The 21,942-nt window shown below is 36.8% G+C and overlaps 1 protein-coding gene and 1 long non-coding RNA gene across 3 annotated transcripts in view; one reads left to right on the top strand and one right to left on the bottom strand.

Annotated features, from left to right (window-relative positions):
- DSC1 (desmocollin 1) overlaps positions 1-21,942 on the top strand; it is a 357,596-nt gene that overhangs the window by 202,914 nt on the left and 132,740 nt on the right. The gene's annotated exons all lie outside the window — the stretch shown is intronic.
- On the bottom strand, positions 5,314-21,796 carry LOC123588182. Its single transcript, XR_006707740.1, has 3 exons — positions 21,516-21,796; positions 6,607-6,719; positions 5,314-5,467 (listed from the first exon to the last, which is right to left on the bottom strand). It is a non-coding gene; the product is annotated as an uncharacterized LOC123588182 (long non-coding RNA).

The raw sequence follows: 21,942 nt of genomic DNA, 5'->3' as shown, positions 1-21,942 counted from the left end.
ATTGGAGCAAATATCACCAGAATTGAGGAGAGGAAGCAAATGGCAGATGCCATGGAATGTTTGAGGGAAGATGTTCATGAGAATGCAAGAGACATCCTGCGGTTTCTGCTTGGTCTAGACATAGCTGGGATACAGGATAGATTTTGTAGTACATGAGGTCCTCTCACAACAGCTGGAAAAAAAGAACCAACAAAACAAGTACACCAAAAATTGTGTACAGGAATGCTCAGGCCATTTACTCTATTAGATTAGTTGAACGGGGTTTAAATGTGTTCTGTACGTCAACTAAAACCACACATCCATCTATAAGAAAGAATACATAGTATGACTGAGAAAGATGGCTTTCTATGAAGACAGACATAGGGTCCCTGTATGACAGAGCTAGTGATGACATCTGCACCAAAACCCCTTCTAGGCTGTCCTGCTCTTCTACCCTGAGAAAAATGAGTCAAGAGTGACAACTAGGGATTTCGATCTTTAGTAGAGTGCCCAGTGTGCTGCCTATATGCATGCTTAAGTGAGGCTGCATTTCTCTAAAATAGTGAAGGGAAGATTCCTAGCTAGGAGAATACTCTTCTTCATTTAGTGTCTAAAGTCTTCAGATCTGCAAGAAACAGATTCATAATGATAGAGAACAGACTGGTGGCTACCAGAGAGGAAGTGAGCCGGGGGAGGGTGAAATAGGTGATGGGGAGTAAGGAGTGCACTTGTCCTGATGAGCACTGGGTGATGTGTGGAGCTGTTGAATCACTATATTGTCCACCTGAAACTAATATAACACTGTATGTTAACTATACTGGAATTAAAATAAAATCTTAAAGTCTTCAGATCTGATTGAAACCTTCCTTTCAGCTCTCATCACTTCCAGCTTCCAGTGTGTATTCCACTGAAGTACTTATCCTTTCTCCAAATGCTAGGCCCTTTTGCTCATGCTATTTTGCTCAAATGGCTTTATCTTCTTGGGACATCTTCCCTTAGCCCCTGTCTCCTCAGCCTGAAATATTCTTTCTTATTCTTTAAAATGCATCTCAAATGGTTTCTCTTTGCAGACTTTCCTGACTTCCTAGGAAGAGCTAGTGTTCCAATACCCATTTCTGTGTATAACACATTCTGTTATGTAATTACCTGTTAATCTGTTTGTTTCCATGTTAACTCATAAACGCAAGGTCTGCATTCTATTTACATAGAATGGTGACTAGCAGAGAGATAGGCTAATAAAGCTCATGAATATTCAATGACTTATTGACCAATTGAAATAAGAAATATAATAATTTGAAGATCTGTATTCTTTAAATTTTTTTTTTCAACGTTTATTTATTTTTGGGACAGAGAGAGACAGAGCATGAACGGGGGAGGGGCAGAGAGAGAGGGAGACACAGAATCGGAAACAGGCTCCAGGCTCTGAGCCATCAGCCCAGAGCCTGATGCGGGGCTCGAACTCATGGACCGTGAGATCGTGACCTGGCTGAAGTCGGACGCTTAACTGACTGCGCCACCCAGGCGCCCCAAGATCTGTGTTCTTTAAATCCTGCCTGGTTTTTGTTGTTGTTGTGTGTTCGTTTGTTTGTTTTTCTAACATTTCATTTTGGGACTGAGATGATTTGACAGAAAAATCTGATTAGCATTTTTATTTCAAGTGGTGATTTTTTTTTAAAGAAGAACGAGATTTCTTCTCTGCTTTGTAATTCCAAACCTTTGAGGAACAGTCTATTGAAAATAGATTCTTGGTTAAATGCGTAAATATAAATTATATATATATTTTCTGAAATGATGTATTTATCTCTTTAGGGAGTAGGGCATGAGTCTTTTCAGCTAACTTTTTGCTTTGTCTTATCAAATGCATCTACAAAAGGATTGTAAGTAAATGGTTTAGGGAATTAGAATAATGAAGAGTTTTATTTTTTTCTTTCCAGACATCTTCTAGAAGATCTGCTCGTTCTGTATTTGTTGCACATGTTGTTCAGATGGGACTTCCCATCTTCCTGGTTCACTGTGGGGCTACATGGGAAGTGCTTGCTTGAAAATGACGCTAACAGCAGGACAGCGCAGAAAAAAGGTGGGGGGGGGGGTGATAAGAAGAGGATAAAGGGAAGGGAAGGGAAAGGAAAAGAAAAGAGAAGAAAGGGGTTAACAGAGCACTGGTGGTGTCACTCACTGGAGTCCCTGGATCCAAGACGAATCAGCTCCTATATTTTTTAGCATTTTATGAGCCAATAAAATTGGCTTAAGTAATTTGAGTTGCATTTGAACTAATTTGAGTTGTAGCAGAACCAAAGTTTTTGTACCTATTTAGGTTTAGGAGTTCAAGATGGAGATTAGAGTCAGGAATCGTATAGTCTGAAGACTGACAGTCCTTATATGAGGAGATGGAAATTTTCCCTGGGATCAGAGAGCAAGAAAAAAGAACAATAATAGTTTTCTCTTACTACTTGTGTCTTTCCCACACAAATTTCCCTTAAAAATTTTCAACTGAGCCTGCACTTGCTGCCACACACATATACATACACTGACATGTATGTACACAGATACACGGAATGGAAGAAATTATGACAATAGGAGACCGAAGTAAAGAACTCTCTAAATTTTTGTCCATTTATTTAAAAGCAGTCAATTTAAAAAACGTAAATTTATAAAATTGTAAAATATATGAATGAGTATAGCATTCCAAGTGAGGGATATTCTTCGCAGCTTAAAAGGCATGTTTTAGAAAGTTAACGGAAGTAGAACCATAAAGTCTTGCAAATATAAAGGAACTTTGATGTCATTCAATAGGTGCTATTCTCTTATCCTCTCTATGAGGTGGACCCAGACAATCGAAGTGACTGGCCCATTTTCTCCCCCAAATTTGAGATTGTGCCAAGCTTATTCATTATACAACAGAGCCCTTCAAAAGGAAATTACCTCCATGGGCTGATGTGTGGCTAGACACTTAGCTTAATAAAAAAAATGCTTAAATAAATACACTAATAACAAATTAATAATGAGGCGTTTTTCAGGTAAACCAGCTCTGTGTGTAAGCCCCTAATCTTTGAAGCTGATGTCATAAAGATCAACAATTTATCAACATAGCCTCTGATAACACTCTCAAGGAGTGAACACCAGATTGGAATTGCTTTGTGAAATTGTTGTTAGGCATCACCAACATGTTAGATAGGGCATGTAGAAACTGAAGTACTATCTAAGCACTTGACATAAGTTGTTTCAGTTCTTTATGAAACATATCTCAATTAAACTTCCAATCACTCTGTTCTGTTGAATCAGAGAGGTTAAAATTGCAGGGTTTAAGCTCCATGAGAACAGGACTTGTGTTCTTTTCGAACTATCTGTACCCAGCATCCAAATGAGAATCGGCATAAAATGGATACTCATTAGATGCCTGCTAAATGAGTGAAATGAGACAGATGGTATTCAAATAAAATGCCAAGTGACTACAAAGCCCATGTTGATTCCAGGATGACCTGTTGACTCCCAGGCTCTGGTGTGAACAGAGCTAACTGATCATGAAAGGAGTTGTGCTTTAGCTCCTATCTCTGAAAAGATCGTTTGTAAAATCTTTTTTTATTTTTTTTAATTTTTTTTCAGTGTTTATTTTTGAGAGAGAAAGACACAGAGTGCAAGTGGGGGAGGGGCAAAGAGAGAGGGAGACACAGAATCTGAAGCAGGCTCCAGGCTCTGAGCTGTCAGCACAGAGACCAATGTGGGGCTCAAACTCACCAACAGTGAGATCAGACCTGAGCTGAAGTCAGATGCTTAACCGACTGAGCCACACAGGCTCCCCGATCATTTGTAAAATCTTAACAGAAAGACTAATATGTACCTTAAACCAGGTAAACAGAACTTTGTCAAATTTCCCCTGCTAAGGCACCTAGCTCTACAATACATCAAAACACCAAAACAAAACAAGAAACAAACCTTGCCACAAACTCTACCCATCTGTTCACCAAATAAAAAACCCACGTTATAAAAAACTTTGATAGACAATGATGTTAATGTGGCTTCAATGTAAAAGTCATGCTAGATTCAGGGATGCATTTTGTTAGCTCATGTTAGCTCTAAAGTTTGGTCACATTCAGTTCTTTAACACTGGATTATACTTACTTTCAAATAGCATATAAGACCCTTGTAAATTTTCTAGAGTAATCCAGCCATTGCTGGGTACAAGAAAAGACCAAAGGAAAGAGTCACCTGTCCTCTTACAATCACAGATTCTACTAATGTGGAATGGTACATGAAACCAGTAGATAATTACTTAAGGTTTTATAGTCTATGAAAGCAGACGATTTCATAGCTTAGCAGAAAGAGTCTAGAGGGAGGTGAGGGAGATGATATACCACTGAGCAGATAATCTGCTGCCCACATCATATGGTCATCAGAGGTCAGGCATATTAGTCATTGAACAAAAGCTCGGGTTTATTGTGTCTTCGTCTAGGATAAATTTGTTCCTAATTTCTGGAATAACATCAGAAATCACTTGGCAAGCCCATGACAAATTTACAAGAATGTTTGGAGAATTTCAATGTGAATATTCTTCTACTCTCAAACGATACAGACTTTATTGCAGTGTTGAGTTCCACTGGATGCATAACATGGACAAATAGTCTAAGAATATTGAGAAAATCCAGAATAGAATCATAAAAATTATTGATGTTGGAAAGTAGGCTTGATAGAATAAAATGTTTGTATTCATTCTAGGTAGCTAAAGCTTGGAAAGGGTAGTCATTTTTACGTCTATTCAGTCAATAAACATTCATTATTTAAAAATGGTTGAATTTTTTCATCATCTTCGGTTTCTCATAGTTTTTAATATTCTCTCTCGAGTTTATATGCTTTTACCTTTCGCTCCCTCTGCCTGACTACTTCTCATCTTCAAAGAGTCACCTGGGGCTGAGCTCTGGAATCCTTTCTGACTCTCTAAACAGGCAGTAAATACTCTTTCTACAGGCTCCTAGAGTGCTCTGGACTTTTTTTTTTTAATATTACAAATTTCTGTTTAATTTCTGTTTTATATATAATTTATTGTCAAGTTAGCTAACATATAAAGTATCAGTGTGCTCTTGGCTTTGGGAGTAGATGCCTATGATTAATTGCTTCCGTACAATACCCAGTGCTTATCCCAACAAGTGACCTCCTCAATGCCCATCTTCCATTTTCCCCTCCCCCCTCATCAACCCTCAGTTTGTTCTCTGTATTTAAGAGTCTCTTATGGTTGGACTCCCTCTCAGTTTGTAACTATATGTATTTTTTCCTTCCCTTCCCCCTTGGTCTTCTGTTAAGTTTCTCAAATCCCACATGTGAGTGAGAACATATGATATCTTCTTTCTCTGACCGATTTCGCTTAGCAGAATACCCTCCCATTCCATCCATGTCGTTGCAAATGGCAAGATTTCATTCTTTTTCATTGCTGAGTAGTATTCCAGAACTTCTAACAGAGCATTTATCCCTCTTAGGTTTTAGGCTTTAGTTTTCCCTAAAAAAGAAAAACAATACAAAACAACAATAAAACAACAAAACTCTTTAAATTCCTTGAGTTCTCACACAGTGCTCAGAATACAGTATGCATTCATAAATGCTGTGTAAATGAGTAAAGCAGTGAAATAAATGATTTTTAATCCTTTCAGAAAAAAACATGGTCAAAGAATAAGGAAGATAATATGGAGAAAGTGATGCTGGGAATCCACAGAGGTTCATGGAAATCTCTTTCAGATCCCCCAAAAGTAATCCTGGGAAATCCACTTGAAATTTTCTCCATTTATTATTGAACATTTTTAGCTTTGACTGAGTTTTTTTTTTTAATGTTTATTTTTGAGGAGGTGGAGAGGGTTAAAGAGAGAGAGGAATAGAGGATCTGAAGTGGGCTCTGTGCTGACAGCAGAAAGCTTGATGTGGGACTTGAACTCACAAACTGAGATCATGACCTGAGCCGAAGTTGGATGCTTATCTTACTAAGCCACCCAGGTGCCCGTTTTTCTTTTTTTTTTTAAATAAGGATTTAAAAGTACATGAAATTAAAAGCTCCAACCATTTCCAAAACATTATCTTCTCAAAGTCTAAACTAAATGCGAAACTTTAAACTACAAAAGGAAACAGCTTGGATGAGAGGTTACTTTCTGAGACAAATGAAATACAATTCATTCAGGACTAATGGGTACATGGATTAACTTGACCTTATCCGTGGCCAGCAAGGTCATCTCTTGGAGACACTCAGTTCTCTAAAGATAAAAGCAAATGGGAATGTGCTAAGTTACTGAGGGGCAACTCAGCTCCCTAATAGGCACTGGCCACCTCCCAGCCTTCCCTAGTGTTGCTGCCTCAGCAAAGAATGCCTCATCCTCATCCTCTGCCCATCACTTTAGTACCTGGCTTCCACCTCCAGGCACAGAGGCTGCCTCCTTCCATTAACTTTTTGGATATATCTTAAAATCAGAAGAACACATCTAAAATACCTCTATGGCTGATTTCATTCTGACTGAATTGCAGTTGACCGTTTACACATTTCCCCATACGTACTCATCCTTCTCTTACACACACACACACACACACACACACACTCTCTCTCTCTCTCAAATATGTGTCTTCTTTCCCTAGAAGAAAAAGATGGGGACTTACTTGTCTTTCACAGAGTCTTTCATATTGTAACTTAATATGTCTTCATAGGAAGAAGTAAATAATGGAGAGTAAATGAATGGGAAGTGCTTAGTTAATGCTTGTGGATAGTTTTCCTAAATAAAGGAAAGAAAGCAAGTAAGCGTCAAAGGAAGAAAAATAGGAAGGAAGGCAGGCAGAGATATTTGGGCACAAAGTGTATGATGTACTGAAAAATGCAATTAGAAGGCACCATTTATATACCCTTGAATTTGGAGTAGTAGGATAGAATATTTTTGTGTCTCTCTTTTAATAAAGAATATGCTGTAAAAGGACATTAAATAAGGGAAGAAAAAATGTAGTGGAGGAAAATGGAGAGATGTAATCTGCTGTTTTTAAAATGTTCCCTGAGATTCATTCATGCCAGAGTGTGGATTCTGCAACCTTGCACATGCAAGCCTGCACTTATTGTATGTTGAAAAATAAAACAGAAGCCTACCTAGTTTGATTGAGGTCTTGGCGTAGCCTAAAGAAAGTTAAAGAGACCCAGTTTTCTTAGATAGCTAACATTATAAAATGGAGGGATTCTCAGAAAATAAGGAGTCGGACCAATTTTATATTTTTCCAAACCAGAGACCAGTTGGTAAATGCCACCGCAACATTTATGTTGCAGAATTATGCATCTCCTCCAAGCTCTGAAAGAATACAATCACATACTTATCTGATGTTTATATGTTTATCTTAAGTCAGAATTAACTTAATATGAAAGGAAATCATTTATTTTCTGGGTCAAAAGCAAATTCTAATGACCTTGTGGAAGAGAGAACTGTTTTAAAATTTCTGTTTGGGGCGCCTGGGTGGCTCAGTCTGCTAAGCGTCCGACTGGCTCAGGTCATCTCACAGTTTGTGAGTTTGAGCCCCAAGTCGGGCTCTGTGCTGACAGCTGGGAGCCTGGAGCCTGCTTCGGATTCTGTGTCTCCCTCTCTCTCTGCCCCTCCCCCGTTCATGGTCTGTCTCTCTCTGTCTCAAAAATAAATAAACATTAAAAAATAAAAAAAAAATTGTTTGTATGTCTACATCCACACACGATACTGATTTTCTTCAGCTCTTCTCGGAGGGGCATTCATTAAAAATCCTGCATCTAAAATCCTACTCTCATAAACTATATCTCAAAAACCTACCCAGTCTGTCGTCACCGCCATTTTCAAGAAGTGTTTATCAGCCCTCAAGTGGAGTGTTTTGACAGCCATCACTCTGGAGGCCACTCCCGAGTTGAGAGGATTGTGATTCAACACCTTGGAAAGAGGGAGGCGGTGCTACTTCTGGAGGTGGGTTTGGAGAGGAACCTGAGGCTCTAAAACCTCACCAACATGTCCTCATTATTCTGTGAAAACTTCTTTGTCCTCCTCTAATATATCAACTCAGCTCATAGGGATCTTTTTCTTTTCTTCTTTGTGGGCACTCAATCTGTGTTGGTTTCCTAAAGCAAAGCGATCCCTGACATAGGAAGCTTGGGCCTCCCTGGAGGGTTCGGATACATTTCCCAGGTCAAACCAGACGAGTACTGATTCTGGACTTCTGTTATGAGAAGGGCAAGAAATTATGTAAGAAGTTCTGTGTCATAATATAGTCAGGATTTGTTTTTTAACTGACTAATATTTACCTTCTGAAAAAAATGAACTCAAAAACATTTTCATTTAGAACAGCATCAAAGAGGCTGATATCAAAAGAAAATGTTATTTTGGAAAGGTTAGAGATGAAAGACACAAAACACGGGATGAGAAAAGTATTCCAGTTTTTTGTAAGAAAACTGTTTCATCCAGGAAGAAAACATGTTCTTTGGGATTTAAAAAACTGAGTAATAAAGATTATAAATTTCAGAATGTGATTTCTAAAAAAAAAAAAAAAAAAAAAAAAAAGCAACAACATATCTGGTATTCTTCTATATGAAAACTACTTTGTAGACAATCTACACACAGATCTTCATTAAACACACACTCACACACACACACACACACACACACACACACATCACGCTAAAACTGCTTATTCAGTGACGCTGCTCACCAAAGGAGTTATTCTTTGACTCTGTTTTTAGTTGGGCGTGGAAAGGTAATTTTCCCCCTTGGCAGGAAGCTTGAAGGGGAGCCAAAGTGAACACCCATGTGAACACAAAACAATTAGGAAAGACTCATTCTGAATCAGTTGGTTCCCATGAACAAGCTGGGATTTATTAATCTGCCCTGATTAAAATTAATTAAAACATAGACTTGGGAGTGGGTAAACAAGTGAACAGGGAAAAAGACAGTCAGGGGCAACTAAATATTTAAATATTCTGAGATCATAAGAATGAACATTAATAAGAAATATAATTAGTACCATCATTACTTTTTTATTAGTCATTATTTTTAAAGAATGAGAAAAGTATTAGTGTTAGAATTTCTGTCTCACAAATTTGGTTTTATGAAAGCATAGATAGATATAATTCTTAAAAATTAGATATTCTCAATACTTAGAATTCATAATTCTTTTTAAATAAAAAGATTTGTTTCAGTTTTTGATGGGACTATACAAAGTCAAGTTACTATCCACGTGAGGTAGTTTTCTTTGAGAAATGAAAAATAGCGCTTATTTGAAAATAGAACTTTCTTTTCCAAATTTTATAGAGTTAAAGATTTTTTATGGAAACAGTAGAGTATGTATTAACTTTCTTGTATACAATATTTGCTTAAGAGTGGAGGCCAACATAATTGTTATAAATAGTTGCCTAACATGTGCATGGGACATTTGCTTTCAAAGTTATGAGTAAGAGGTCAAGTTGGACCCATCAAGTGTGTTAGTACAAGTACAAATAGCTTTGGAGGAAAAAAAAGGCACCACCCAAACATCATTATTTAATTCACAAGTGCAATTAGTTGCAAACATTTTCAGCCATAATTTTGTCAGGTCTTAGTGTATTATTCTGGCTAATAACAGCAGAGGTCAATGCTGAAAAATTGATCCTATTATACCTTAATTCTGAGAGTTAACTTGCTTTGATCATGAAAATATGTTGTGTGCATATGGATCGAAAATAAAATCTCATGAGATTTTTGTCTTCTTGAGAAGACTTACTGGCTCAAATTTATTTTCAGAATTTCGTGTCCTTCCACTTTCTACAAAACAGAGTCACAGTTAGATTTCCAGAGTGGCTTTAGAGTGCTCTAAAATAATCTGTCCGGGAAAAAACAGTGCTTCATGTTCAAAGTTGGGCAGATAAAGGAAAAGTTACATTTAACAGTTTTGATTAGAGACTAGTGAGACCATTGGAAATCGTTATTGACTCAAGATAAAGAGGCCCTGCTCCAGTATCCAGCAAATAACACGTCACTGAAGTAATCGGTTTTGTTTTTCTCACCTGAAAAATATGGAGATAGCCACAACCAACATCCACTTATTTAACAGGAATATTTTGTTTATAGTGATCACAATTGAGAAGAATTTTGAACTTGGAAGATATGGTGCAAAGACAATTTTAAGTTGTCATAACATTCTGTAATTTAACACATGAGAGTTTTGCTTCAATATTTAGGAAGAATCTCCCTAATTCTATAATCTGAAGAGTTTTTCTCTTCAATTTTGCTGAAAGTATCAAGTAGTTTACCTTTTATTGGAAAGAAATTATAACATCAGGTACTATTTTTAATTAAAATGTTATTTTAGTTGAGCTGATCATTTTTATCCATTATCTTATATTTCTATGTATTCTTATACATCATAACCATATTGTATACATTGTTTACATCATAATATTATCAGTGAATATGACTTTGTATTTTTGAAGGTACTACCATAGTCTATCTTGTCTTATCAGAATTCTCTAACCTGTTTCATTAAACCGATATATTTTGGGTTTTTGACCTTTTTTCCCCTTTAATTTTGTTATTGTTATTATAAGTGTTCCATTACATCTCCATGAATTTCTCTTTGCTGTTTCAAATGCTTTCCTTAGGATAATCCATATTTAGCGTTCTCTTTCCCTGACCTGTACTATACTTTATAGAAGCCATTATTAAACTAAAAGGTAGTATTTTATTGTTTCCCCCAAGTCTGACCTCAATTAATATATTAGCTTCTTTTAAGAAAATTTTTTTAATGTTTATTTATTTTTGAGAGAGAGAGAGAGAGAGAGAGAGAGAGAGACAGAGCATGAATGGGGGAGGGGTAGAGAGAGAGGGAGACACAGAATCCGAAGCAGGGTCCAGGCTCTGAGCTCTTTTTGACCCAGAAAATAAACGAGGCTTGAACTCATGAACCACGAGATCACCCCCTGAGCCGAAGTCAGACACTTAAAGTACTGAGCCTCCCAGAAGTCCCCTAAAGTAATATTTTAGATCAATGATTTCTTAATCATTTTAAAGAAAATAATTTTTAAAACTATTATGTGAAGATAACACTATTGAAAGGGATTTAAAATTTGGCCTAGTTTATATGCAGTTAAAATTAATGATCCATTAACAAAACCACTCCCAGAATTTTGAAAGAAGTTCCTTCAATGAAAGATCCCAACATTATGGTAGAAAATAAATTGCATGACGTGATAAATTTTAAATCTTAGGCTGAGTTGCTATACATTCATTACGCTGACCCAAAAGTACTGCTCTCCTGAATGTGCTCTTCCATTCATTTATGTGTTTGTCACTTTATCATCCATTGGCCACTTAAACAGGACTATAGGATGTATACAGTAACTGGCTACCCTAAATTTTTGCATTCATTCAATATTGTTAGTTTACAGACCCTTTTCTAGGCTATTAGGTTACAGTAACATAACACATTTTCTTTCTCCGAGGAATTTAGAATCTGTGTTTTTCTTGCTACAGAAAGTTCCATTTCTTCTCATGTTTTTCCCTTAAAAATACTACCTAATCTTAAAAACCCAGGTCATTCGATGCCATTTTGCTGAAGTTCCCAACACTCACAGTCAGAATTTATCCCTCCCACTTGTATCTGTCAGATAACTTTGTTGTTAGCCCTATTTTTAAGCACATATCCTATTCTGTCTTTTGTTATAGGATGGTGTAATGGTTTGAAGAATACTCTGGAGTCAGACTTCCTGGGTTTGGTCCCATTTCTATATCACTGCTATCTCAGGAAGTTTGTTCACATCTTTGTGCCTCAGTTTCCTCGTCTATAACAGTGCTAGAACCTACTCCAATGTTTGTTGTAAGGATGAAATGAGATACGTGTGAAGTACATGCACTAAAAGAATATTAGCTATTACTATCTATCTTTCTCTTTAGTTTGTGAATTGCTGGAAAAAGTACTCTATTTTATTAGTTTTTGCCTTGCTGATAATTATCACAGTGAATATCAGGTAGTGATAATGAGTAACATTTTAATCTGGAACAAGTTTTTTAATCGGTCATTTTTCAGCTTTGAAAATCACCAAAGCATTTTGGATAAATCTCTAAAAAAGCAAATAATTAGACTGATTAAAAGTAAAACAATTAGGTAGAAAAATGAAATTGCTTGAAAAAATATATATCCTTGAAACCTCAAGTTTAGGTTTATGGGGGATGGGAGGGAGAGGAGGGTGGGTGATGGGTATTGAGGAGGGCACCTTTTGGGATGAGCACTGGGTGTTGTATGGAAACCAATTTGACAATAAATTTCATATATTGAAAAAAAATAAATAAGTGTTAAAAAATAAAAAAAATAAAGAGGAGGAAATAATCAAAAAAAAAAAAAAAAAAAAGAAAAAAGAAACCTCAAGTTTATTCAGTGTGATTGAATTGAAGAATTGACCCCTCAACTTTTTCAGATCCTTGGCTGTGGGTAAATTTGGCTTGCTTGGTAGATTTCTAAAGAAATCTGTATCTTTCTTTTTTTTTAATTTTTTAAAAGTTTTATTATATTTTATTTGAGAGAGACAGAGACAGGCTGAGTGGGGGAAGGGCAGAGAGAGTATTCCAAGCAGGCTCCATGTCACCAGTGTGGAGCCTGACGCGGGGCTCGAACTCACGAAATTGTGAGATCATGACCTGAGCCGAAACCAAGAGTCGGATGCTCAACTGACTAAGCCACCCAGACGCCCCAGAAATCTATTTATTTTCAATTACCAAACAGATGGTATATACCAAGGTGGGTTATAAGACCCATTACAACTAGAATTAGCAAGATCTTGTCCCAGTCTCCTCAACCGGCATTAGAGTGCAGCTCTAAACTCCATGGTCACCCATCAGAAAGGATAAAATAAAAAGACAGAAAATACTGAGGGTTGTCAAAAATATAGAGCAATTGGAATTTTCACATGTTGTGGTTGGAATATGAATTGGTAGAAACACTTTGGAAATTGGTGCTATCCACTAAAACAAATGAATGTGTACCTACCCTATGGTTTAGTGATTCCACCTGCTTGATATATGCCTGTCATAAATGAATGAATATATGCACTGTAAGACATATGGGAATGTTTGTGGAAGAAGTGCTATGCATAATAGGCCCAAGCTAGAAATGGCTCAAATGTCCATCAATAGAATGGGTAATATATTACAGTGTATTCCTATAAATTAAGTACTATACTGCAGTGAGGATAACTGATCAATAACACTCCCAAATACATGAATGAATCATACAAACATAGTATTGGCTGGAAGTAGCCAGATACAGAAAAGAACATACAGCATTATTTCATTTATTTAAAGTAAAAAGACAGAGGTGCCTGGGTGGCTCAACCTGTTAAGTGTCCGACTTGGGTTCTGGTCATGATCTCGCATTCCCAAGTTTGAGCCCCGCGTCCGGCTCTGTCCTGACAGCTCAGAGCCTGGAACCTGTTTCAGATTCTGTGTCTCCCTCTGTCTCTCTGCCCCTCCCCTTCTCATGCTCTCTCTTTCTTTCTCTCTCTCTCACACACAAAAATAAACATTAAAATTTTTTTGAAACAATAAAAATGAAGTAAAAAGACAAAAATCTTAAAAACAAAAAGCAGACAAAAAACCATGCTGTTAGAATTCAAGCTAGTAGTTTCATTTGAAGTAAGTGATGAAGGGCCTTCATGTTCTAGATCAGAGAGAGCTAGTGACACGGATATAGCCACCTGATAAAAATTCATTGAGCCATATGCCCATGATAGGTGTACTTTTCACAGGTATCATAGCTACACCATATTTATATTATATGTCAATTTAAAAAGTAATTGAACTTTCCCTATGAATCTGAACAGAGCTTCTTATAAATTTGCTTTTATAAAGAACTTTTGGGTCCTGCCTAAGGGAAGCAGGGAAGCAAAACACACTGCAAAGTCCATCTCCTAAAGCCAAGACTCCACTTTTGTGTGTCCAGAGGCATCTACATTACTCTTCTGTGTCTAGAAGGATAACCCTAATACTGCTTTTCTAGAGTTTCAAGGGAAAAACAAACAAAAAAAGCACACAAAAATACCCACCCCCTTCCCTTATCTTCTGACTCAGCCACAGGAAAACCTGGCAATAAGCTCCGATGTTTACCCACCCTATCTAAAAACATAGGGGCCTTTATGTAAATGGAATTCCTCTGGCACCACAGCTATACCTGAAGAAGTCAAGCATCCTGGCTCCATAAATAATAATTAACACTAACTATTATTCATCAATCACAGAAACTAAGAGTTTATATTATATTTTTGGGTTCTAATTTCCTTGTACTGAAAGTCCATAGAGGAAAGTCAATTTCTAATGGGAAATTTGAAACTAGATGGGGGTATGGGTGCTGCATCTTTGGTGTGATTAGCCTGTTCTACCCATGGGCAAAGGAGGAGGGAAGTACTTTTGTAGAGTGACTCTGTCCTGCCTCTTCTTTTCCTTGTTCACTTTGGCAAAGAACTGCATATGTACTTTTATTCTGCAGGAGGGATCAGGAGACAAGTGTGTCTCAAATGCAGAGTACCTAAAATTTCTAGGTAGCTAATGTGGAATAATAACACACATTCCTTCCTACTAACTTTGTTTTTTAATTGTATGACTTCAGTTGAGTGCCAGAAATGAGCTTGATGCTGTCCACAGTTCACTTACTATCACATTCCATGAGATTAGGAAGAGTTTAAAATACAATTAGTGTCATCTCTGCTTTCAGTGATAATTAAATTATGTATTGGCTGCCCTTTTATGCAAGTGTGAAATCAGCTTGTTGGCTAGAACCAGTGTTTTAACTCTACTTGGTTTGTGGCAAGACTGACTCCTCGCAAAACAGTTACTGAACTTCTTTTGTCCTTCCCAAATGTCCAAATCTTCTCTACCTGACACATGATGTGACCAGCTCTTGTTTTATTCATGGCCAAATCTTACTGCTTCTTCCTCTATGTGACTTTCCAAATTTATTTTCTCTTTTACTACTTTGATCAATGCAATTTTTTTCTGGCCTCTACATCATTTCTCTTTCTCTCTGTTATTGCCAAACCTTATAATCCTGACTATTATTATTTTTCTTGCCTCTGTCCTCTAAAGGCCTTTCCAAGGCCATTGTGAATTGCGTGTATGAACACTTCTATTGTTTCTTAATATTTCAACTTTTGTTTTTTTCCTATTTCTTTCAAGTTCCCCATGATACAATCATGCCATTTTCTCTTCTATATACCTCTTTCTATCTTCTATTACATCACTCATGCTTAAGTGATCCAATTTCAGTTAAAATGGCTTTCCCATTCTTGTTCTTAAATTTTTGTTTTCAAGCCTATTTAGCAAAGTGTGAAATAAAGGAGCCCAGTTTTTCTCTCTATATTTCTTCATCTATATGTATAATGTGCTTGCTGGGTGTTATAGTCTATAATACTAGTGAGGAATTTAGACCAAAACTTCCAAGAATTTTTAACTTGCTAGTCTTAAATACACAAAAAAATCAGATTTATAGGATGAATATGTTGGAAATTTTTGGCTTTCGATTTATAAGTAGACTGCATAGACCCTTCTTTGTCTCCACTTTCTATTTGTCCTGTACTCAATAACATCCAGATAAATCATCACTCCATCCATGGCCCGTCAGCACCCAGGGTCTTGCTATTGTTGCTTCTGTGACTTTAAGTCCAGTTCTGGTGCTTTTCCTCAACCTTTGGGAAATACCTCAGGAAAATCCCTAATATCCACAGGCTCAAAGACTCTGAAAATGAAGAGGGAAGGAACAAAGATGAAGAAAGAAAAAAAAAAAATGGAAGAAAGAACAATGATATGCAGGAGAATAAAGGAAAGAAACAAGATGAAGGAAGGTGTGAAAATGCAACAGGGGCAGAGCGGGAAACTCTGGTTGGGGAAGGTCTAAAGAAGGAAAGTTGCTGAGGTTGTATGGGACTGCCAGGAACTTTCTCTTTGCTGAATCATGTAGTTCCATATGGGTCAGCTGGCTTGCAAATTACGATTTGCAAAGAAACACCACATCTTTGTACCTGTGACACACAAGGCTTCACTAGTTTGCTAAAATAACATTTGATTATATGGTAATCTAATTTAGGAAACATGGTAAACGGGCATTAAATTTTAGATAGCAGGTGACTGACAAACACTGTAGGATTTGAACATTTATCCACATGTTTAGGTATGGAATAACAAGTGACTGGAAATCAACCAATAAATTTTTAGGAATGGAGAAACACATCTCATTTTGAAGGAAAAATACCTATATCCAGAGAAACTCTGTTGATGAATGATATGGCAAAAGATTAATAACTTTCAGTACTGAGAAAATGCTTGTTCCCTCTTTTTCTTTCTTTTTTTAAAATTTATTTTGAAAGAGACAGAGATAGCACAAGTAGGGGAGGGGCAGAGAGAGAGAGAGTGAGAGGGAATCCCAAGTAGGCTCCACGCTGTCAGCATGGAGCCTGGTGCAGGGCTCAAACCATGAGATCAGGACCCGAGCCAAATTGGAGTCAGACACTTAAATGACTGAGCCACCCGGGGTCCTCTTCAGTATTGCATGAGTGTGGAAGAATTTAGGTGCACCTGACTGGGGTAAATGGAAAGATCCGGATATTATGTGATTCTTATTAATGAACTGTATCTTTCAGTTTTTCCTACAGGCTAACCTTCCCCTTGAGGGGACTTTGATCTTTGATGGGGTATTTAATCAGGGATGGCATGATTGGTCATGATAATGAACTATCTCTTCCTAGAAGAGTCTCTAATCACAAAGTTTGGTCAGGAAACTGGCATTTTAATAATAACGATAACAGCCATAACCATCTGTGTAGAGAAAACATTATAGCTTCAAAAGTATGTCATCAAATAATATTTTATTGGCAGGCAAAAAAACTTTATGGGTTTTCATTTAAAACTCAGTCGAATTGAACAAGTACCTTAAAACCCAGTGTTTAAATTAGAATTTCCCTCCTGATGTATGCAGCCATGCTTAGTTTCAAGAATCATTGTCATAATATTCATCATGATTATTTGCTTCTATTTCAAGAAATGCAAAAAAAGAATTGGAATTAAAAATGCTTTTTTTCTGATAAGAAAATGACCCAAAGTTGGAAATTGGACTTTTGAAATGTATCTGTCGCCCTGTCACTCTGCTGACATTTATTAGTAAAAAAAAAATAATATAATGAATCAAGAAACAGAAATCTTTATAGACATAAAAAGCCTTCACAAAGATTTTTGTTTGAGTATAAAATGTATTTGAAAGCATAGGCTACACTTTAGGTAGGAATCCCTTAGAGATCACATCATTGTGATGATGATAGTTACATTGTTTTCATAATGAATAATGGTTTGTAACATTCCTAGCCATTTTCACCACGGAATGTAATACTTCATGAGTGAGTACAGCTGACTACAAAGGTTGAGAAGAGATTTGCTTAGGATGCTGCCACCTTCAGGAAACTTTACCTTATGATAATTTTTATCTGTTGTTTTGGAGAATCCATTTCTGTTTAGAGAGCATTAAAATTCCCTGTACTCAAATTATGATTTTCTTTTACCCAATAACAGAGAGTTGAATGGCACTGTTGATATTTTTAAAATTCCATTTTGGAAAGCATTTAAAATGGGTTGTGTTATTCCATTAAGAAAAAGAACATCATTTTTATTAATGGAGATATGATGTGAATTTTATATTTAAAATATTATCTCTGACTTAGCAAAATACATACATCACTACAAGTGGTTGGATAAATAACTAAATATTATTCCTTTTTAAGAGGTATTAAATGATAAAGCAATTCACTTACAACTTCTTAGGCCTTTTAATTATGTGACTAATAATACAGTCATTCTTCATTAATTCTATAAGACATACTGAAGGAACTTACGCTTCTGTTTAAAAAAATCATCTTTCACACCATATTGGGTTGAAATATTGCTAATTATTTTGAAGTTTGCCCAAGGTCATAGCTCATTACAAGTGTAAATCTACCTAAAACTAAGGATTTGTAGAATTTTTAATTGACAACAAATTCCTCAAATTTCCTCAATTCTTATCATGTCCTGAAGAATAAAATCACAGATGAATAATAATTAAAAAGCATTTCTTTAAACATATTTCTGTGTGCAAGAACATTTATATTTATGTTTCTGTGGAAGTAACATTCCAAAACATACATGCCAATGTAAAAGGTATTAGCTTATTAGACTTTTTTTTTAAAGTTTCTTTATTTGCTTTTGAGAGAGAGAGAGCATGAGCAGGGGAGGGGCAGAGAGAGAGGGAGAGAGAATCCTAAGCAGGCCCCACTCTGTCAGCATGGAGCCCGATGAGGGGCTTGAACCCATGAATCGTGAGATCATGACCTAAGATGAAACCAAGAGTCAAAGGCTCAACCGACTGAACCACCCAGGCACCTCATGTTTATTAGATTGTTTTTTAAACAAAAAGAATAAACATTTACCGTACTCACTGAAATTACACAATAATTACATAGAGTAAGTCATTGTTTTCCACTCCACCTCTAAACCCCTACCTCTCTTTTAAGTATCTTTCTGTATAATAGTACCTACAGAAACATAATACACACAGCTACACACATGTACACCCGTGCACACACAAATTATGTACGCATGCATGTATACATTAAAAAAATTATTTTTAATGTTTATTTATTTTTGAGACAGAAAGAGACAGAGCATGAATGGGGGAGAGTCAGAGAGAGGGAGACACAGAATCTGAAACAGGCTGCAGGCTCTGAGCTGTCAGCACAGAGCCCGACGTGGGGCTCGAACTCACAGACTGTGAGATTATGACCTGACCGGAAGTCAGATGCTTAACCAACTGAGCCACCCAGGTGCCCTGCATGTATACATTTTTAAAGAAAATTTAGTTTCTACCTCACACTGCTCTTACATGGTTGGAGTATTTAATTGCAATTAAGATACTTAAGAAATTTTCTTATATATAACAATTTATCCTTGCACTTAGGGGATGATCGGAAAGGAAGTAGAGAATAGTGGCTTACATATAGGAAAAAGCAAAGGGGTGTCAGGGCATGGATGTGAGCTCTTGGTTTGAATCTTGGTTTCTTAACTTATTGTGTAACCTTGGGGAAGTTACCTAAACTCTAAACCTTGATTCCTCATCTATAAAATGGGGAAAATATTACCTGCTTCACTTTTTGTGGAGTTTAATGAGATAAGGAATGTGAAGTCTTCAACGTTTATTTATTTTTGGGACAGAGAGAGACAGAGCATGAACGGGGGAGGGGCAGAGAGAGAGGGAGACACAGAATCGGAAACAGGCTCCAGGGGGCGCCTGGGTGGCGCAGTCGGTTAAGCTTCCGACTTTAGCCAGGTCACGATCTCGCGGTCCGTGAGTTCGAGCCCCGCGTCGGGATCTGGGCTGATGGCTCAGAGCCTGGAGCCTGTTTCCGATTCTGTGTCTCCCTCTCTCTCTGCCCCTCCCCCGTTCATGCTTTGTCTCTCTCTGTCCCAAAAATAAATAAACGTTGGAGACAGGCTCCAGGCTCTGAGCCATCAGCCCAGAGCCCGACGCAAGGCTCGAACTCCCGGACTGCGAGATCGTGACCTGGCTGAAGTCGGACGCTTAACCGACTGCGCCACCCAGGCGCCCCATGAATGTGAAGTCTTTAGCACAGTGTCTAGAATATGGAAATCTCAGAATAAACATGTTTGCAATCATCTTCTACTTTCATTCACATAGGTGTAGATGAGCCAATTGTCTGGTAACCTTGTTTGGTACAACGGTCTCCAACCAGCCTTTAAACTTTACTTAATTGATTACATCTATTTAAACCTGCCCTTCTTTTATTTGGCCAGCTATTCTTTGTAAGCGTTAATGCTTTCTAAAGACATAGAACATGTGCATACGTGCACGCACATACACTCACAGAGTATGCAGAGGTAGCTCAGGTTTTGTTAAGGCAATTTAAATGTTTTCATTTATTTATTTTTTAAAAATTCAAAAAAGTTTTTTATTTATTTAAACAATCTCCACACCCAACATGGGGCTCGAACTCATGACCCTGAGATTAAGAGTCTCGCGCTCTTCTGACCGAGCCAGCCCGGCATCCCTAAATGTTTTCATATATAACAGAAGCACAAAGTCCCATTTCCAGTTGGTTGTACTTTACAAGATACTTTGCAACAAGATTTTTAAAAACTGTATTCCCAGAGAAATAAGGATTTATACAAATGAGAAGTTCCCTAAGGGAAGGACAAATGGTGAGCACAAAAGCTAATGCGTTTCTCATATGTATTGCCTAGTAGTTTCTTTTCTTTTCTTTTTTTTTTTAATCTTGATTGCTTGCTAGGTTTCAGGGATATTTTAGGTCTTTTTTTCACTTCATTGATTATGTTTGTTTTGGAGTTATGTTTGTGTGTGTCTCTGGACCTGTATTTGCTCAAGAATACTTCCATTCCAGCGACAATTTCTTAATCAATCACCTGTAAAGTTATTCAAAAGGCATAGTAAGATACAGTGATTTTTAGGGAATGCCTGGCTGGCTCATTGGTGGAGCATGTGACTCTTGATCTTGGGGGTTGTGAATTCTTGCCCCACATTGGGCAAAGAGATTACTTAGTAAAATAAAATACTGGTTTAAAAAAAACCACACAACCATTTTCATAGAGTGGCTTTGCAGCCCTTAAACTTGCTCAATTTTTTAGTAGCTATAGGCATTTTTACCTCATGCCTCAGGATTTTTACATACAGAATTATACCATCTTTAAAGAAAGTCCATTTTTACTTCCCTTTTTCCAAACGTCAGGCTATATGTTTCTCTCAAAAGTGTTATATTGATCAAAACAAGCCAGATATCAAAGAATATAGACTTTATAATTTTATTTGCATCAAATTCATGCCAAGAGTATGCAAAACTAATTTTGGTGATAGAAGTCAGAAAAGCAATTAGTTCTGGGGTAAAAGAGGGCTTCTTATTGGAAAGAGACATGGAGAAATTTTCTAGAAGGATAAATATGTTCTATACCTTGATGTGGGTATGGGTTACAGTGGTATATACATATGTCAAAACTCACTGATCTATATACAACTAAGCTTTGTGCATTCTTCTTTATGTAAATTCTACCTCAGAATAAAAACACTTTCATTTTTCATTTCATTTCATTTTATTTTTGGTATGGGGAGATAATGGAATTAATGACTAAAGATTTACATTACAGGCCTCCACATAGTTGCATTTGGCTCAGAACTCTACCCTTGACAGACCAGGAGTAACAGCCCTAAATCTAAACATGAAACTTTTGTAGGGCCACTACAGTCAAAGGTTTACATTAAGATTTTAGATAATTAAAAACCCAATAACCAGCTGAAGAGAGAAAATGATCACCTCCATTGGGATAACAGGAGTTGAGCTCTTTTCATTTTAAATCTTGCCCAGTATCAAGGTGCTAATGAGAATAAAAGATTCAATTAATACTTTTAAAATTTAGGACTTATTATATACAGATATAAATTTATATATATATATATATATATATATATAATTCTATCTTTTTGGTAACTTGAGTTAATAGATTACTTACTTTAAAACTGTAAGGTGATATGCAGGCAAATGCTATATCCATTTGTAGGTAATTCAGATAGGCTGGAGACAGTCTGTAATTACATGTGTTTATAAATATAAAACATCTATACACAGCTAAATAAAATCTGTATTCAGCACAGCTCAATATACAAATTCTTTCCTCAGAGAAGGAAAGCATATTAAATGAGTGAAATGAGTCTGAGTTGCTTTAGTTGAACATTAAGTTGAGGGCAGGGGACAAGCCGCTGATAAGAGAAAAATGTGGATCTGGTTCTCAGAGTGAGAAATGTTAAGGAGGTGCAGTTTGCTTTGTAAATAGCAACTGTGGTGAGACACAGAAAAACAGATGGCTCAAACACAATGCCAGTCACCATTTACTTCAAACAACCTTCTACTTCTATTTAATTTATATGCAAATTTCCAAA

The sequence above is a fragment of the Leopardus geoffroyi genome, chromosome D3, assembly GCF_018350155.1.
Source record: "Leopardus geoffroyi isolate Oge1 chromosome D3, O.geoffroyi_Oge1_pat1.0, whole genome shotgun sequence".
Taxonomy (NCBI): domain Eukaryota; kingdom Metazoa; phylum Chordata; class Mammalia; order Carnivora; family Felidae; genus Leopardus; species Leopardus geoffroyi.
This window is presented reverse-complemented; position numbering and strand designations above follow the sequence as displayed.